The sequence below is a fragment of the Schistosoma mansoni genome, chromosome 1, assembly GCF_000237925.1.
Source record: "Schistosoma mansoni strain Puerto Rico chromosome 1, complete genome".
Taxonomy (NCBI): Eukaryota; Metazoa; Platyhelminthes; class Trematoda; order Strigeidida; family Schistosomatidae; genus Schistosoma; species Schistosoma mansoni.
In genome coordinates, this window is record NC_031495.1 from 10,133,978 (window position 1) to 10,151,981 (window position 18,004).

The window sequence follows — 18,004 nt, forward strand, 5'->3', positions numbered from 1 at the left end:
TCACTTGATCAGTTGTATTTAAGTGTGTAAAATTGACCAACTGTATATTTTTTACGTCCGATATTTGATTCTAAAAAAATGAAATATTCTTGTTATGTTTTTGGAATAAGCTATTTGAAAGAGAATCATTTCATTAAGTGTTTTCGCGTTCAGATTTTTATCCGCTGATTAGATAAAGACCAACCGCCGGACTAGGAAATGTATTTTACATATATTCCAGTAAGAAAAGAACACCATAAATTATCATGAAATTATTGGATGTAGCGATTGATATAGTAGATTAGACTTAAGAATATCTTTTACTCATTTGGTCTTAATTCACTTCGTTATTGCAAAGTAGAAGGATGTGATCACATAGTTTCGATTTTTGTTGAAATTGTAGTGGATTTATTGTAGTTATGGGACCGTAGCATGTAAAAAGTTTTAGGTTTCCGGATTGTGATAATTGCTTAGGTCTGAGCAAATAAAAAATCTAGTAGTACGAAGCTATTTTGTTGTCTTGTGAGGAATAGTTATAACAGAGTATCCATCAGATATCTAAGAACCGCTGATAAAATGATTTGTTCTGAAGGTGATATAGTGTTTTGGTAAAAAGAGTTGATGATAGTTGCCATTGTCAACTTACATCAGCTGAAAATCAATGAGTATAAATCAGCTACTTCAATCTAGTTTGGCATAGCTTAGTAGTGTATTCATCGTAAGTGTGAAGTACTGATTTTCAGTGGTGTTTCATCTAGTATCGGCTTGTCATGAAAGTTACCTATCAACAGTATAGCTATTTTTGCTTTTCTAGAAAGCAAGAGTTTTACGCATATGTAGTTCTCGTGATGAGCTAAACAAACGCAAGTTATTATATTTAGATGTAGAGATATCAAGTAATTTCAGTCTTATCAGAATAGGTTTTTCTGGAGATTTAGTATTTTCATAGTTGAAATCATGAGTCAAATGAAGCTAGACCACCACGGAAAACCTGGAAACACTGGACGGCCAACTCATCCTGTTGTGCGAATCAGCAGTGCGCATCCACGACCTCGCCTCGCGAGATTCGAACCCAGGACCTACCAGTCTCGCGCTAGAGCGCTTAACCACTAGACCGCTGAGCCGGCATCCGATGGTGTTTATGTCTAACTCCAACCAATCCACGAAGTTGAGCAACCGTTCACCATTTTGTCTTCAGTGAGTTCCTATCTCACAACAGACGTGGTTTGAACTCCACTGGTCACTGTTTCTCACTAGATTATTATTATTATTATTTAAACACACAAATATTGGTACAAGGAAGCACCAGACACATATGCACCTCACAAATCTCATTCGATTTGTGTGAGGGCTGTGATACTGCCCAGGTGCCCATACTGAAGTAGGTGGTTTTCTTAGGGGGCCACACTCGGAGCCTTTGACCTGAAGGTCTAATTCACAAGGCAGTGGAGCGTCGTAAGGAGATGCAGTCCCATGGTAGCCGGTGACCAACGATTGATTCATACGCCATTTGTTCCTTCAGGATACTGGAACTCATGTACACCATTGGTTTGGAATCAGGGTTTTCCAACTCCCCTAGGTGGACCCTCCGTGTCCACCAACCCGTTTAAAGCGCCGGACATTCGCTTTTCGTCCTCTCGATTTCGTAAATATCAGTAGTGCCACGAAAAGGCAGTGAGTAGGACTTCCCTAGCAGAGGCTATACATTCGCTGGCCATGTGAGAGCATTTCGAGAGGGAGAGCGGACTCTCCCCAATCTCGGCCGTACCAGGGCATTTGAGGGCTTCTCACTAGAACTCCTGGATTTACCTCTCGAAATCAGTCACTAAGCATATGATTATTATTATTATCAGAAGGGGTTTTTGTAGATATTTAGTATTTTCATAGTTGAAAGCATGAGTCTTTAATCTTGCTTATTGATAATGTGTTGATACTTATTCTATAATTTTTTGTGATGATCAATTCTTATATATTAGTAATAGGCAATGATGCTGTGAGATACACTATCTGATTAAACTCTACAGACCTCTGATAGTTAATGATCTTTTCTTGTCTGTTAAAAGAATCAAGTAATTTTTCATAGTATTGATACCCAATTTTTTTGTACTTCATTCAAAAATCAATAGACATTAAACATCTAATCATTAGTAATTTGATACGTGTAAAATATTATTTTACAACAGAAATACACTACCTTAGAAAAGAGAAAAAACTAGCATAGATTCTTTTTTCGAATTATTAAAATACTTTTACTACTACTGAAATAATAACAGAAGAGAATTGGAAAATAATAAAATGGAATTTCTATTAGCTTTATACACTTAATAATAAACCTTCTATACATTTTACTACTATAAAAGGTAAAAATAAGATCATTAAATTGATTCAATTTAGGCTCAAACTAATATCGAAGTAAATATTTCATCATAAAAAAAGAATCTGTCTAGTATGGATAATGATGAAAATTAAAGTAAACTTTATAATAGATTGCTATGTTTGAAGAGATTGGCAAACTAAAGAAGATTCAGTGACACAACGATAAGACAAGATAAACTATTCCGATGTGTCCCAGTACTGCCAACTAGAAGGCGAAGACTCGGTTCAGATGAAGGAAAAGTATATTTCACAAGCACACCGAGGTACGAACATACAACTCAAGAGTATATATACAACATAAAAATGTCCTTGGGAAATGTCACAAAATAGGATATTAATAAAGGGAATGAAGCAATGAAATTTAGGGTCCTTTCAAGTGGGAAATACAATCTGAAGGTGAAAATGTGCGCTTTATTTCTAGTGTGCTAAAGGATGACGATCATTCAAGTTAAGTAGGTTATTATGTAAAGTTTGAAAGCTTAAGCTGCCGGTTTCGATACATGTATACACTAAGACGTTGAGTCTTAGGCAGAATTGTCACTGGTAGATATCACACCACTGAACTTGACGCTTAACTCAAAATGTTCAGAATTATTTTATGTTGCTTAAAGACCACAATATAGTTGAACGGTCGCGCAGTATCATGAAGTGTTTGAAGTTGGACATTAGCATCGTTGGATGCCGGCTCAGTAGTTTAGAGCTTAAGCATTAGCGTGCGAGATCGAAGGTCTTGAGTTTAAGTTCCGACTGCGGGATCGTGGATGCACACTGCTGGGCAGTCACGTACTAGAACGAGATGGCCATCCAATGTTTTCAGGTTTTCTGTGGTGGTCTAGCTTAAATGGACTTATGAATTCAACTACTAAATTACTACAATCTCCACAAACCCTCCATTCTGATAATAGCTATTCCATTTATCGTCAGACAGCATGACGTCAAGGGTCCATACATGAATATTTATGCAATAATATATTTCGCATAGACCACAGGAGACAACTAGAATGATATAACAGTGTAATGTTCAAATAGCAAAAAGGGTATATGACAACTGAATTCCCAAAGATGCTAGAACTGGATAGGACATACGTTGAGAAAATGATCAAACTGCGCTGGAGGCACGCCGTAACTTGGAATCCTGAAGGCAAAAGGAAAAGAGAGAGGCCATGGAATACATTGTGTCAGGAATTGGAAGCATTCATCAAAAGAATGGATGGCAACTGCAAACAACTTGAAAGGATTGTTCGGGACAGAGCTCGATTAAGTATCCTTATGGGTGGCCTCTCCTCCTCTACAAGGTTTAAGGGGTATAAGTAAGTATAGCATTGAAAACAGATTCCCCCGAAAGAAAACGCTTTTCCGAGTCAGTCTTTCTTATTTTATGCATAAATCATGTCGTAAAATTATCTGAGATCGCTTCAATTACTGGTCTACGGAGTCCCTCATTCTCTTTAACAATACCCTATTGAAGACATTTCCTGGTATTGAGAGAAGAGTGATGCCCCTGTAGTTATCACACTCTGAGATCACCTTTCTTTGGTATTTTGATCAGAAGTAGTACTTGTTAGTACTTGTTCGTTATCCCAAATCTTACTGAAGAGAATGTGGAGTATCTTTGCAGTTGCTGCTACATCTGCTTTCAGTGCCTCTGCTGGAATGTTGTCTGATCCAGCTGCTTTGACACTCTTGATTTGTCTAATGGCCATGCAGATCTCTTCAATTGTTGGTGGGCCAACATCGATTAGGAGGTCCCTGGGTGCTACTTCGATGTTAGGTGGGTTCAGTAGAGCTGGTCGATTCAAGGGTTCTTTGAAGTGTTCTACCCACCTGTTCCGTTGTTCTTCAATGTTGGTGATTACTTTGCCTTCCTTGCTTTTCACTGGTCGTTCTGGTTTACGGTAATTTCCAGCGAGTTTCTTTGTTGTGTCATACAATTGTCTCATGTTTCCTTCTCTTGCAGCCCTTTCCGCTGTCATTCCTAAATCTTCCACATATTTACGTTTGTCAGTTCTGATATTCCTCTTCACTCACTTGTTTACTTCTGTGTATTCGGCTTGTGCCTTAGCTTTTTCTGTTATTGATTGCTACCTTCTTGTTCCTCCCTTCTTCAATGTTATCCAGTGTACCAACAGTAACCCATTCCTTGTGATGGTGCTTCTTGTGGCCCAGAACCTCCTGACATGTTGAAATGATTGCATCTGTTGTCCACTTCCAGTTACTCTCCATGGTAGTTCCCTCTTCATTGAGTAGATCATGAAAGGCCTGGAACCTTTTGCTGAGGGCTATCTTGAATTTGTTGAGTCTTTCAGTATCTCGAAGAAAAGCCGTATCAATCGTTTGTGATGTTGTCCGCCCCATAGTCCAGTGCTTCATAGATTTTAATTTCCTCTTGGCGACCAGGAAACGATGAACTGATGCTATATCAGCTCCTCTCCTGGTTCTCACATCCTCCATCGTCATCCTGAACTTTTTGTTGATGCAGATATGATCGATTTGATTCTGTGTAGTGTGATCCGGTGAAATCCAAGTGGCTTTGTGTATGTTTTTGTGTGGGAATATGGTACCACCTATGACCAGTTTATTGAAGGCACATAGGTTGGCAAATCTCTCACCAGTTTCGTTCCTTTCTCCCAGTCCATGTCGTCCCATGACGTCTTCGTATCCAGTGTTGTCCATTCCAACCTTAGCATTGAGATCTCCCCTCAAAATGGTCAGGTCCTTGGTTGAGCACTTCTCGAAGATCGACTGCAGCCTATCATAGAATTGGTCTTTAGTGCCTTCATCGTAGTCGTTGGTGGACGCATAGCATTGGATGACGTTCATTGTAATGCCCTCTCTCTTTGTTTTGAAGGAGGCTTTGATGATCCTTCGCCCATGAAATTCTCATCCTAATAATGCATTTTGTGCTTATTCGGACAGCATCAGTGCAACTCCTTGTGTATGTGTAGCATTCTCGTCTTCATGGCCGGAGTATAACAGAAGCTCCCCTGAAGATAGTCGTTGTTGTCCAATCTGCGTTCAATGTGTTTCACTGATTTCAAGCACCGCCAGGTTGTATTTCCTCATTTCTGCAGCAATTCGGAAGATTCTTCCGGTCTCCCACATTGTCCGGACGTTCCATGTACCTATAAAAATTGTTGCTCTGGTTGTTAGAAGGTGCATCGGCCTCATGCTTCCTTCGGAAGTCATGAGGCATCATAATTATTGCTTCAACTCCCAGGGCATAGTTTAAATGGTTTGAATTATTTTTTCGGGTGAGCGCTTTTTTTAGCGATTTAGTTTTTTGTATGGGATGAGGTCGCTAACCCTCCATGCCCAACCCTCCTCCTTTACCCGCGGTTGGGACCGGCAGTAACTCTAGAAGAGCTACAGGCGAGGTTATTTGATACTATATAAGTATTATATAATAATTTCAATAATAATCAGTCACATTGAATTCAAATATAATCGCTAGTTTTATCATAATCTCTAACACCTTTTTTTTACTTGATTATTTTCTAGAGATAGAATCCAACTTTTTTAAAAAAAGTAATAACTAAGCTAAAAATAACTAAATAAAATTTATATATATGGTACAATCAAATTAAATACTTCAATAATTAAGCATATAGATATATACGATCTCTGAAAATCATATTCAATAAAACAATTCATCACCTACTACTATTCTTGGCTTGAAAAATTTAACTGAGATATTTTTGTTTATCATTATTGTTAGTTCGTATTACTTTTAATAGTATCTAATGTCTTTAATGATTATGATTACCATTACTATTACTACTATTACTATTATTATTATTATTATTTTTATTATTATTACGGATACCAATGATCATGCCAGTATGCTTATATCCTTTTTCTTTCTCTCAATTCATTTGTATGTATGTATGTATTTATTTTTCTAGGTTGATTAGTATTAAAATGATTTATTTTAAGTAATAATTATGAAATTATTTACATAGATCACCTGTCAACACTTGTGGCAAACAAAATAATAATAATAATAATAATAATAATAATAGTAACAGAAATTCGTGAGATGGTAACTACTTTTTATTGTTTCTTTTTCATTGTGTTTTAAAGCAAGGGCAGCATTTCTACAATTGAAGAACATATGGAACTCAAAACAACTTTCAACTAACTTCAAAGTTAGAATCTTCAATACGAACGTCAAGACAGTTCTACTGTACGGAGCTGAAACGTGGAGAACTACTATATCCATCGTCAAGAAGGTATAAGTATTTATAAACAGTTGTCTACGCAAGATACTCAACATTCACTGACCGGATACTATCAGAAACAGCGTTTTATTGGAGATGACAAACCAGCCTCCAGCTGAAGAGGAAATTAGGAAAAGACGTTAGAAGTGGATAGGACATACATTAAGGAAATCACCAATGTGCATTACAAGGCGATCCCTAACTTGGAATCCGGAAGGGAAGCGGAAAAGAGGAAGGCCAAAGAACGCATTACGCCGGGAAATAGAAGCAGATATGAAAAGGATGAATGTTCACTGGAAAGAACTGGAAAGGAAGGCTCAGGACAGAGTTGGATGGAGAATGCTGGTGAGCTGCCTATGCTCCTCGACGAGGGATAACAGGCGTAAGTAAGTTCATTGTGTTTTGGTAAAAAAAAATAATAAATATACATTTTTTTATAATATTCTGAAGAGCATAAAGTGTTATGGGATGATGAAGATTTTTAGCTCAGGTGAATGATTTTGGTGAAGTTTTGTTCTTTGGTTTGGTCATAGAGCTTTCATTGTTCTTCTGAATGACACTTATCTTCTGTTTTAGGTTTGTGCTGATGATGTCATTCACAAGAATGATAAAAGCTTCACGATCAAATCATCCAGCTCAGAAAACAAAACTTCATTAAAATGAAATATTATTTTAGTCAGCTAAACGTTGGATAGTTTAATAATTAAAGAAACTTTTATCACTAAAAGGTAAAAAGGAAAAGATTAACCATATTAAGCAGAAATTTATTCAGAGCAAAATTGCACCTCATAAACAGTAGAAAAACTGAATAGTTTTCTATACATTAAAGTGGAGTAAACGAGAACTTAGTTGAGGAATACCAATTTATTGTTTAATGTACTGTTACACAGTTGCTTAGCAAAATATGAATATCATACATTAAATACATCGTTTACACATCTTCTTTGCAATATCCTTTATCTAGTCCATTAGTCTTCTAATTCTGTGTTATTTTGTTTTCTCTTCGATTTTCTTCCAGTTCTTTTCATTTCAGTCCTCTGCTGCCAGGCATTCCACTTCCGACTGCGCTACACACTACGTATATCTGTCAGCATAAGTAGCATACTTCACAGAAGTTCGTTTGATCATACAAAAATATCATATTAATATCTAAAGATGTGCATATATACATTTATATGCCACTAGTGTTAAAACTAAACTATGACTAGGGTGATAAAACTGGAAATAAATATTTCCTATGTTTCCTATATAATATGACACTGAGATCTACTTATTTATTAATTATCATTTCATTCATTACTACCTTTGTTCTTCGTATTAGTTATTCATTATTTCAACATTTAAATAATTTTTGTATTAATGATTTCTCGAAATAGTCTAATCTCCAATTATAATTAATTATTCTATAGTTGAAATCATGAGTCAATTGAAGCTAGACCACTAGGGAAAACCTGGAAACACTGGACGGCCAACTCGTCCTATTGTGGGACTCCTCCTTGGCAGTGCGCATCCTCGACCTCGCCTCGTGAGATTCGAACCCAGGACCTACCAGTCTCGCGCCAGAGCACTTAACCGATAGAACACTGATTGCTCTTTCCATTATATTATTTTTTTAATAGGCATGATTAGATTATAAGTTATAAATCATTAAACCATGTATCATGTTTAATGCATATAATAAAAAGTTTTGTATACTGTTAAGAATAATCAAATCTAATAAAATTTATTTCGCATAGCTCTTAAAAGGTAGACGATTAAGTGTCAAATGGCATCTATAAAGATTTTTGTTTATGGAAATTAATGGTCTACCCCTTGTTTCTGACAGATATCCAATTCAATATATATAAACATAGTCTCTTGATATATCCTTATAGATTTAGTTTGAATCATGGCATAATGCTTAATGGTATCTATCATCTAAACTCATGAAGTGTATTCCATCTTATTTAGTAGTTCATCAAATGAGTGAGCTTTACTGTTAATTCTAAGATTCGAATGCATGAAATTCATTATTTGAAATAATCGTAGTAGTCATAAAACTACTAACTTTTTATTTACAAGATGTTTATTAAACTTTGAATAACGTTCGATTTAACTAAAATAAATTCACGATGATTATTAGTCACTGTTTGAAGAAACTAGTGAATCCAAATGTAAATTTTGCATTATCGTCATGATATTCCCGACTACAATTCTTTTTGAACAAAAAAGCTAAAAAAATTACAGATCAATGAATAGAATAGAAGTATGAAAAGTAGATTCTCTGATGACGACATGTGAACTTATTAGTTTTCTCAGTTGCATTCAATTCAGAATGAGTTAACTTACCTACTGTTATAATACCAACATAATAGGTTATAATGAAGGAGCACCTCAGTAGAATCGGAATAATAATTTTTTTGTTATCTACTTCAGTCCTTAAATAATTAAATTTAATAGATTACAATTAAAATTAGGAGAAAAATTGTCATCTCAGAAGTAAAAACACAAAGCTTTGTATTACCAAATAGCACATTTAACCAATCTAGTGACGTATTAAATCCCTATATAATATAATATAATATAATATATATTACTACACATTTTACTCAATAAAAGATAATTATTGAACTAGAAATTGTTATATCCTGTGAAGATTTATGAATGGTAACTTTGAGAACTGTTTATGGACCAATATGATATGTATATTCCCTATTGTAAAATTGCTAAGTAACTTAACTATTCATATTCATGTTCCTTCCATTGTGAGCTTTATTTTGACCGTTGGATTATTACTGTACGATTTACCATTCCTGAGTTATATTCAGTCCATTAGTTACTGCTCCCCCTATTCACAGCCACATTTGGCTAAATCTTGCACAAATATTATTTTCTATTTTATGGTACTATGTGGTCAGTTTGTTTAGTATATAAACCTAGTATGTTTGAAAATGATGATTCATATTGCAGAGGCTGTTATTGGTGTTTTGGACCTAACTGTCTAGGCAGAAAGCAGGACTGGTAAGTACTCAAGACTGCTCATACGGATATTGTGTATCATCGGGCGATCAATAAATTCACTGTATTCTAATTGGCGGGAATCAGCACGTTCACATATATCAACTGGGCAAGAACGCACTCATTCAATCGATATAACAGAAATGAATGTAATTGAAAAATAATTATAATATTTTCAAAATTGAGAGCGTGAGTCAATTGAAGCTAAACCACTAGGGAAAGCCTGGAAGCACTGGATGGCCGTTTTGTCCTATTGTGGGACCTCGCGAGGCGAGGTCGTGGATGCGCACTGCTGAGGAGTCCCACAATAGGAGGTGGTCTAGCTTCAATTGACTCACGTTTTCAACATTGAAAATACTAAATCTCCACAAAACCCCTTCAGATAAATATAATAATGCAAATAGCTTAAATAAGAAGAACAAATATATATATTTTTTCTACAAAAATAGTATTTTCGATTTTGTGCACAAAATGTATGCCTTTAATTATCAATCACAATGTTTCTTCAACGCTAGTTCTATTCTGTATATTTTCTCAAAAAAAATGTATTTTATAAAACTCATTTATACTAATTATAATACAAATATAAGTAAGTTACTTTAATTATCGTTTTTTTTTCTAATTTTGACGTTACTACCTAAATTTATTTATATTGAACTACTAATTAAAGATAAGTTTATATGAAACTACTTATATTACTATTAAGTAGGTTTATTTATGAGTCATATTACTAATAGTCACTAACTAACTATTATGTATATAGACATTACTATAAATAAATATTCCCTTTTTTCTTTATATCACTGCTCAAAAGGTGCATGTACTTCACAAAACATTTTGAGAACTACTAATCCATAATTTTGTATTGATGTCGATTGACAACTTTTTTTTTTAAAAAAATAACAAATTTCATTTATGCACAATTTTCAATACAAACCATCACAGTTTTTTTTTGTTGTTGGTGTATTTTATGACTGATTAAATGATAAAAATATTTTTGTAAAATATTAAAATATAGATACATTCTGATTAGTCGCCTTCAATAAAGTATTAATCGAAAATCAATGAATTCTTGTTATTCAAACGAAACTATATTATTAAAGGATTTCAGTTTCAGTAACGGAAATTAATTGAATGAACTAGTGTTATATCTTGTGGCCGAGTGGATGCCTAGTTAATGTATGACGTGATAAGACCGTCAATTAGAGAGCTGCGAATTATCGATTGGAACAGTGACACACGAAAACCGTATGAGCAGTCTAGAGTGATTATCGATCCTGCTTCTGCCTAGCCCAGACAGTTAAGTCCAGAACACTAATAACAGCCTCTGTGGTATGAATCATTATGTTTCAACAAACTGAGTTTATATACCAAACAGACTGACCACATCATACCAATAAAATGGAAAATAACATTTGTACAAGAGTTAACCAAATGTGGCTGTGAATAGGGCGAACAGTAATTAATGTACTGGGTATAACTCAAGAATGGTAAATCGTACAATAATAGTCCAAGGGTCAAAATAAAGCTCACAATGAAAGGAACATGAATATGAATAGTTTAATTATTTAGCAGATATATGATAAAAATTATATGCATAATATTGGTCCATAAATGGATCCCAAAGTTACCATTCACTTTTGTTGTCGGGATATAACAGTTAGATGCAGAAAAATTAACAACTACAGTCAAAATTTTGCTGCATAGAGATATAACAGTAAATTCAACAACAACAAAATTTGCTCCTTATCGAATGCAGTAAACCATTAAAAAAACAGAAAGGTAATAATTAAATCACCAGCATATATGCTAGTGGTATAATTTTCAACAAAAAAAAACACTAAATTTTAAAACTGTATGATGCGCAGATCTGAAAACTAATGAGTGAACCGAAAACAAAACAGAATATTAATCAATGCAGGAAAATTCGGCATAAGATAGAAGCTAGTTTAAGATTAAAACTACCGCTTTTCCATTTTAACGATTTTAAGTGGCTTTCTTTAGACGGCCATTTCATATTTTAAGTATTTGAGGCCGGTGGCGTGTCTATAAGCTAGCTTAACTTAGTAGTATGTATGCCTTAAGGAGATCTTTATATTTCAGGGAACATCGAATGACATATAACCGTGTATATCGTATTTTTTCATCTGCTATTCAGATGATTTTTTTTCATTCTTTTGTAATTGCGAGAATTTTGCCTCTATTCATTCAGTAGTAATACTGCGTTAAATTTATTTGGGAGTATTTCGATCGAGGTAACTGATACTTCCAGCTAGACAATCCTATCTTACAGATTCTTAATGAATGATGAATTCAAAAATGCTTTGAAGGTTTTCCAGTGTATAAGAAAAGCATAGTTCTGATAATTGTAGATGACATTTACTCATAATGTCCACGTACAAAGTACGGACTTCGTTCTTTTGCGGTCAATTCTAGTAAAAATGCCGTGCGGCTGCCAACTCCAGGACAACATACTTGTACAGAAAATTGTTGTTACCAATATATGTGTGTTTATCTTAGCAATACAGGGAAGCTGAATTTCATGAACATATTTCACGATGACGTGTAACGAATTTACTTTTCGCATTAATAATGTTCTAATAAAATATTTAATAATCCATCATCAATTCTTTTCATGTTCTCAGCAATACAGGAAGGTAGTCTGGTATGGCTAATGTTTATAGGTGCTTACGATAGATTTGTGCGATGCCATATGTGACAAACTTATGATAAATACTAAGGCTACACGGAGAAAACAGTCACATTAATGTTACCCAAAGTTAACAGTGCATTCGCTCTAATCCCCGAAATCGAGGTCAGATTACTAATTAATGGATATCGTCTTACAATATTCTGATAAACGTCTGCTAAGCAAGGGCAATACCTACAATGGTATTAACGCACTGAACTTCCCATAGAAGATGACGTTTCCATAATACCACAGAATTCCTTTATATAGGATAAGGCTAACCTACAGTGTAGTGAAACATTATGTTTAGAAGCAAATATTGATATTAGAGGACCTATGATGTTCAATACAGACATGTTAAATGCACATGATCGTATAAACATTCAGGAATATTAGTATACTAGTCCTTACTTAATTTATTTATTCCACGTCATTCAGGGTAAAGATATCGAATATAAAGAACTTAGTCTCAAAATAACCTACTCTACTTTGGAGCGGTTATTAAGACGAAGCTTGTATAAGTGTTGTACACAGAACTAAGTAAACGATTCTTAGAAGTTAATATAATGTGAACACACAATTAAACTTGATTCACGTTATCGACGTAGTGCTATCTTGTAAACACTTCTAATAACAAACGCTATATATATCCATGTTTAAAAGAGTGATGTTTTATAAATGCGATTCTATATCAAAATATGGAAAAGCACATATACATTTTTCAGGAATAATTAATATCCTCATATTCTTTTCATTTAGGATAAAATTGTTGTATTTATCACCTGAAGGTCGAACTTTCGTTAACAGTGTTCTACAAAAAGAAGAAACAGTTAGTTTTTTATGTCATAACAGTAATCTCAAACACCTCCATGCTAATAGTAGACAAACAAATGCCTTAGGTAATATCATTGAATTTGGGAATACACGCCACCAGAGCCTATAATGCCATGAGAAATGTACATCATGTGCAAAAAGCAATGTAAAAATGTTTGCTGAATTAGTAACTTGCAGTTGGGTCGGTGCTAGTGAAGACAGCTTAAAAATAATACGGAAAAAAGTAGTTCATAAAAATCCATTTATAAAAGATAACAAAATATGTACAGATATTAAGTAATACATTAAAAATTAATAATTCTTATCTTTTCTCTGGATCGCCATCGACGCTAATTTACTTCATATCTTGCGTCGTGAAAGAAAGCCTGTCTCGCAACATCCATCGCTTGTGATATTTCGTTTTCGGGAAAATTGCACTTTTGAAAGTTGAACGCAGAAAATTCAGCCAAAAATGTTTCGTGTAATATTGACTTACTGTAGATTATACTGTAGAATCAGTAGTTAAATTATACCCATTTTTCTTTAAGTTCCATGTAAGATATAAATCATAGCAAGCTTAATAGTCAATACGTTAGCAAAACAAGCTTTTGTGGATATCAAGAAATTAATTAGAACAACCTTCGAACATTTCGTCACCTAAAGTTGTATAAACAAATGTCACAACTCCCAACGCAGCTTCTAGAATATGATTTATATATATATAATACGAACCAATCTCCTGATTTCGGAGAAAATTTTGTCCCCAAAACCCAAGGACATTTTGGGTTTTCCATAATATTTCCTCAAAGTGTTTGAAAACTTTGAGGAAATTTATTTATAGCCATTGTTAATACCCTTCAATTTTTTGACAGTTTGAGGAGTTTCCCCAAAGTTTTGGGTTTTACCCAATATATCCCCAAAATTTACTTACAATTTTAGACAACTTTGGGAAAATTCATCTATGTTCTGTGAATAAACCCCAACATTTTTTTCGCATTGTGTGGACATTCTACACCCATTGACGTTCTTCGGAAAACCCCAAGATAATTGGTTGTCCAGAAAAGTATACCGACCTAATAACAGGAACCCTCAGTTTACTATGCATATATTCACGACTTTTTTCTAAGTTAACTTCGCAAAATGAACGCACGTAAACCATATTTGGTATCAACAACCGGTCTGTTACACACACAACGAGTGTGTATGACAGTGACTCTATCATTTATGATTGGATTTTGATGTCTATAATATAATCACACAAAAAAACTATCAACCGATAATTTTGTGTGTATACTTGGCTTCGAATACAGTTACATTTTGTCTTTCAGAGTAACATACATGCGTGGCAATTTTTATTTATAAACATTGGCGCAAGGAGGCACGAAACAGATATGAGCCACATAAATCATTTGATTTGTGTGAGGGCCGGAATACTGTCCTGGTGCCCAAAACGAAGCAGATAGTTTTCTTCGAAGGCCACTCTCCAAGCGCTCGACCTACAAGTCTAATCCACAAGTCAGTGGAACAACTTTAGGAGATGCAGTCTCATAGTAACCGGCGACCAACGATTGATTCATATTCTATTTGTTTCCTTAGGATCCTGGAACCTATGTGCACTGTTGGTTTGGAATCAGGGTTTTCCGACTCACCTAGGTGGATATACCAACCGGGTTAAAGCGCTGAACGTTCGCTTTACGTCCTCTCAATTTCGTTACTAACATATCCTCCGCTAGAAGTGTTATAACTTGTGGTCGAGTGGATGTCCAGTTAATGTATAAAGTGATAAGACCGCCAATTAGAGAGCAGTAAATCCTCGATCGAACCAATGACACACGAAACCGTATGAGCAGTCTAGAGTACTTGTCGGTCCTGCTTATTCCTAGTCCAGTCAGTTAAGCCCAGAACACCAATCTCAGCCTCTGCAATATGAATCCTTGTATTTCAAACATACTGGCTTTATATACCAAACAGACAGACCGCATCGTACCATAGAATAGAAAATAACATTTGTACAAGATTAAACCAAATGTGGCTGTGAGTAAGGGGAACAGTAATTAATAGACAGGGCATAATTCAAGAATGGTAAATCGTATATCAATAGTTCGTAAGTCAAAATAAAGCCCATTATAAGGGGAACATGAATATGAATAGTTTAGTTATTTAGCAATTACACGATAAAAAATATTCATAATATTGGTTTATAAATAGATCCCAAAGTTACTATTCATTATCCTTATCGGGGCATAACAAGAAGGCAATGAGTAGGACGTCCATGGTAGTGGTTGTATGCACGTGGCCATGTGAGAGCATTTCGAGCGAGAGAGAGATGACTCTTTCCACTCTCAGCCATACCAGGACATTTGGCGGAAATAATAAACTTTTATTTTCATTTTTAATTTACTAATTCAAGTAACTTTAGAGTATCGTTCTAGAGAATTTAATTTGAACAGAATTTACACTAAAGGAAGAATAATTATCTTAGCACAAGAAGATGAGTTCATTTATTTTAAGGTTTTACTCCAACTACTCATAACCTAGAAACAGTAGTAGTAATTATTTATAAACAACGTATATACACTATATCATATTAATGAAGATTAGTAATTTGGAAATTCTTATGGAATATTCAAGGAAAAGAAAGCATTATCGTTAGTTCGATAAAGCAATGAGAAGATGGAGTTGATCTGAAAAATGTGATTTATTCGCACTATACATTTTGAACAATCTGGTCACACATACTCGTCAGGGCATTTTATATGAAGATTAATAATAGTCAATTCAATGAATGTTCAAGTAAACAAAGTAATAGAGGCGAAAAAAATTTTATAATGTATAAAAAGAAAGAGAAATTTCCGCATTACCCTAAGTCATAAAATGATTCAAGGATTAACAGTGTAAATTGAAGGTTACAACAAATTGCTTTCGTACACAACGTGGGTTTAAATTTCCGAATGTAAATATGAAAACTCTAAGAGAATAATTTCAAACCATATGGAGACACGTTTCTAGATAATGAGAACTGACGTGAAATAGATACATAAACAGCCATAAAGCTTAATAGATTAGCAGTGCAAGATGAATGAATGAAAGCAATTTTTAAGTGAGAACATGAAATAATATAGTACGTCACTGAGTTAAGAAAAACAGAACTTACCAGGATAGTGAGAAATTTATAACTATATCCTTTGGAATAAATAAGTTCGGTAACAAACTTCTGTTAGCGACAGCTTGCCGAAGCAAACTAATTATCAAACAGGAACTTTGATGAATCATCTAGGACTCTTTCGACTTCATTTACATACACATTGTTGCCTGTTAAAACTGCAACTGAGCCAGATGGGAGGATGAAGCTGTATTCACTCTGAATTAAATTCTGTCAAACTTCTCGGTAATGTCAAGATGAAACCATTGACAGTGGGATTCCAGGTATCTTGTATTGATTGGCAACATCAACTAGTAGATTACTTGACTTGTTTTTCTTTATTTGTTGGTTTTAGCTGAGGTAACAAGTGATAAGAATCCTCGAATTATATTTCTGCAATAATTATGTCAATATATCCTCTTGGAATGTGAAATTTAGATCTAAGCGGCAGGGATCCATATCGATTCGACTCAATTTTTAAAATCGATGTGGTAAAACTATTCCGCAAGATTATCTCCACGTAAGTGTTCAGTCTTAGTGGCCCGTTGACTTTACTCTGATTTGGATGGTCGACAGAAGTATGAATGTGCTACGAACATAGATATTCTATTTAACTCCGTGTATTACCTAGGCTAATCCCGTTCGTGTGTCGGCGATGATAAGAAGCCAAACACCATTTGAGTTGTACGAATTTATTTTAAGTACTTGTTTATCCAGTTACACATCCAGGATGAAAGCGAAGAGAAAAACCAGATTTGAGAAGACCAGTATGTTAAATTCGTTTGATAAGCGTGACTCGATATTAACAGAGGGGCTAAAATAGGCCGAATAGGGTAAGCGACACACACATACGCCCATATTGGAAAAAATCAAGGTTGATGGGCAAATAATGGACGCTGTCAAAGTGACTCAAGAAGAATGGGTTAATTGACTTGCTTAGAAATTATAATAATTCATGTGAGCTTGACATAGTACTAGACAAAACACATAACTTCTCAATGTCTGGATATCGAATGGCTTAAACATATAGCAGATATTGAATCTTGTTCTACAGGAAAACATTTAGGCATAGGAGTAGCTACTGCGAACAGAAATACAACTTTCTATACGGGTTTCGGAAGTGATGAATGTAGCCGGAGTAGAATGACGCTCTCTCAGCTTTGTGAAACATGAGTGTTGAACCTACTATAAAGTTTTAGGGATCGTCCTAATTTATATTCTTTGGAGATAGTTCATACCACCAATTACCTTAGGTACCGATTGGAAACGAGAGGTCACTGAATGGCTTCTTGATACTAGTACAGAATCCTTTCGCAGTCAATATTCATGAAACCATGAGGTACAGAATCACTTTGATAGCTTCATATCACGAACCTTGAACACGGCGAGCATACACCCATGCACTGGTTTGAATAGAAATAAAGCACTACCTTAATCCTAGTAATTATTTTATACCTATTCGGCTGATTGACAACAGAATTTAATCCATGAGTACATGTGATGATGTTTGTCTACCAATACAATAACGAACTAAACTACAGACTCAGCCAACAGTTTATACGATTGACTGATAAATCGATCGATAAAATCGAACTATACAAGGTAATCACTATACCACACAATAAAATTCACACTCCTAGCAGTCTTCGTACCTAATAAGGTCAATCCATATAACTCTGCCGGCGGGCGATTCTTAACATGGCCCCAGGATTTCCTCTCAAATGTATTTGTAAGACCAGTGAATATCACTGGGCCCTAGACACAACTTTCGGCGGTCAGGTCACTAAATCT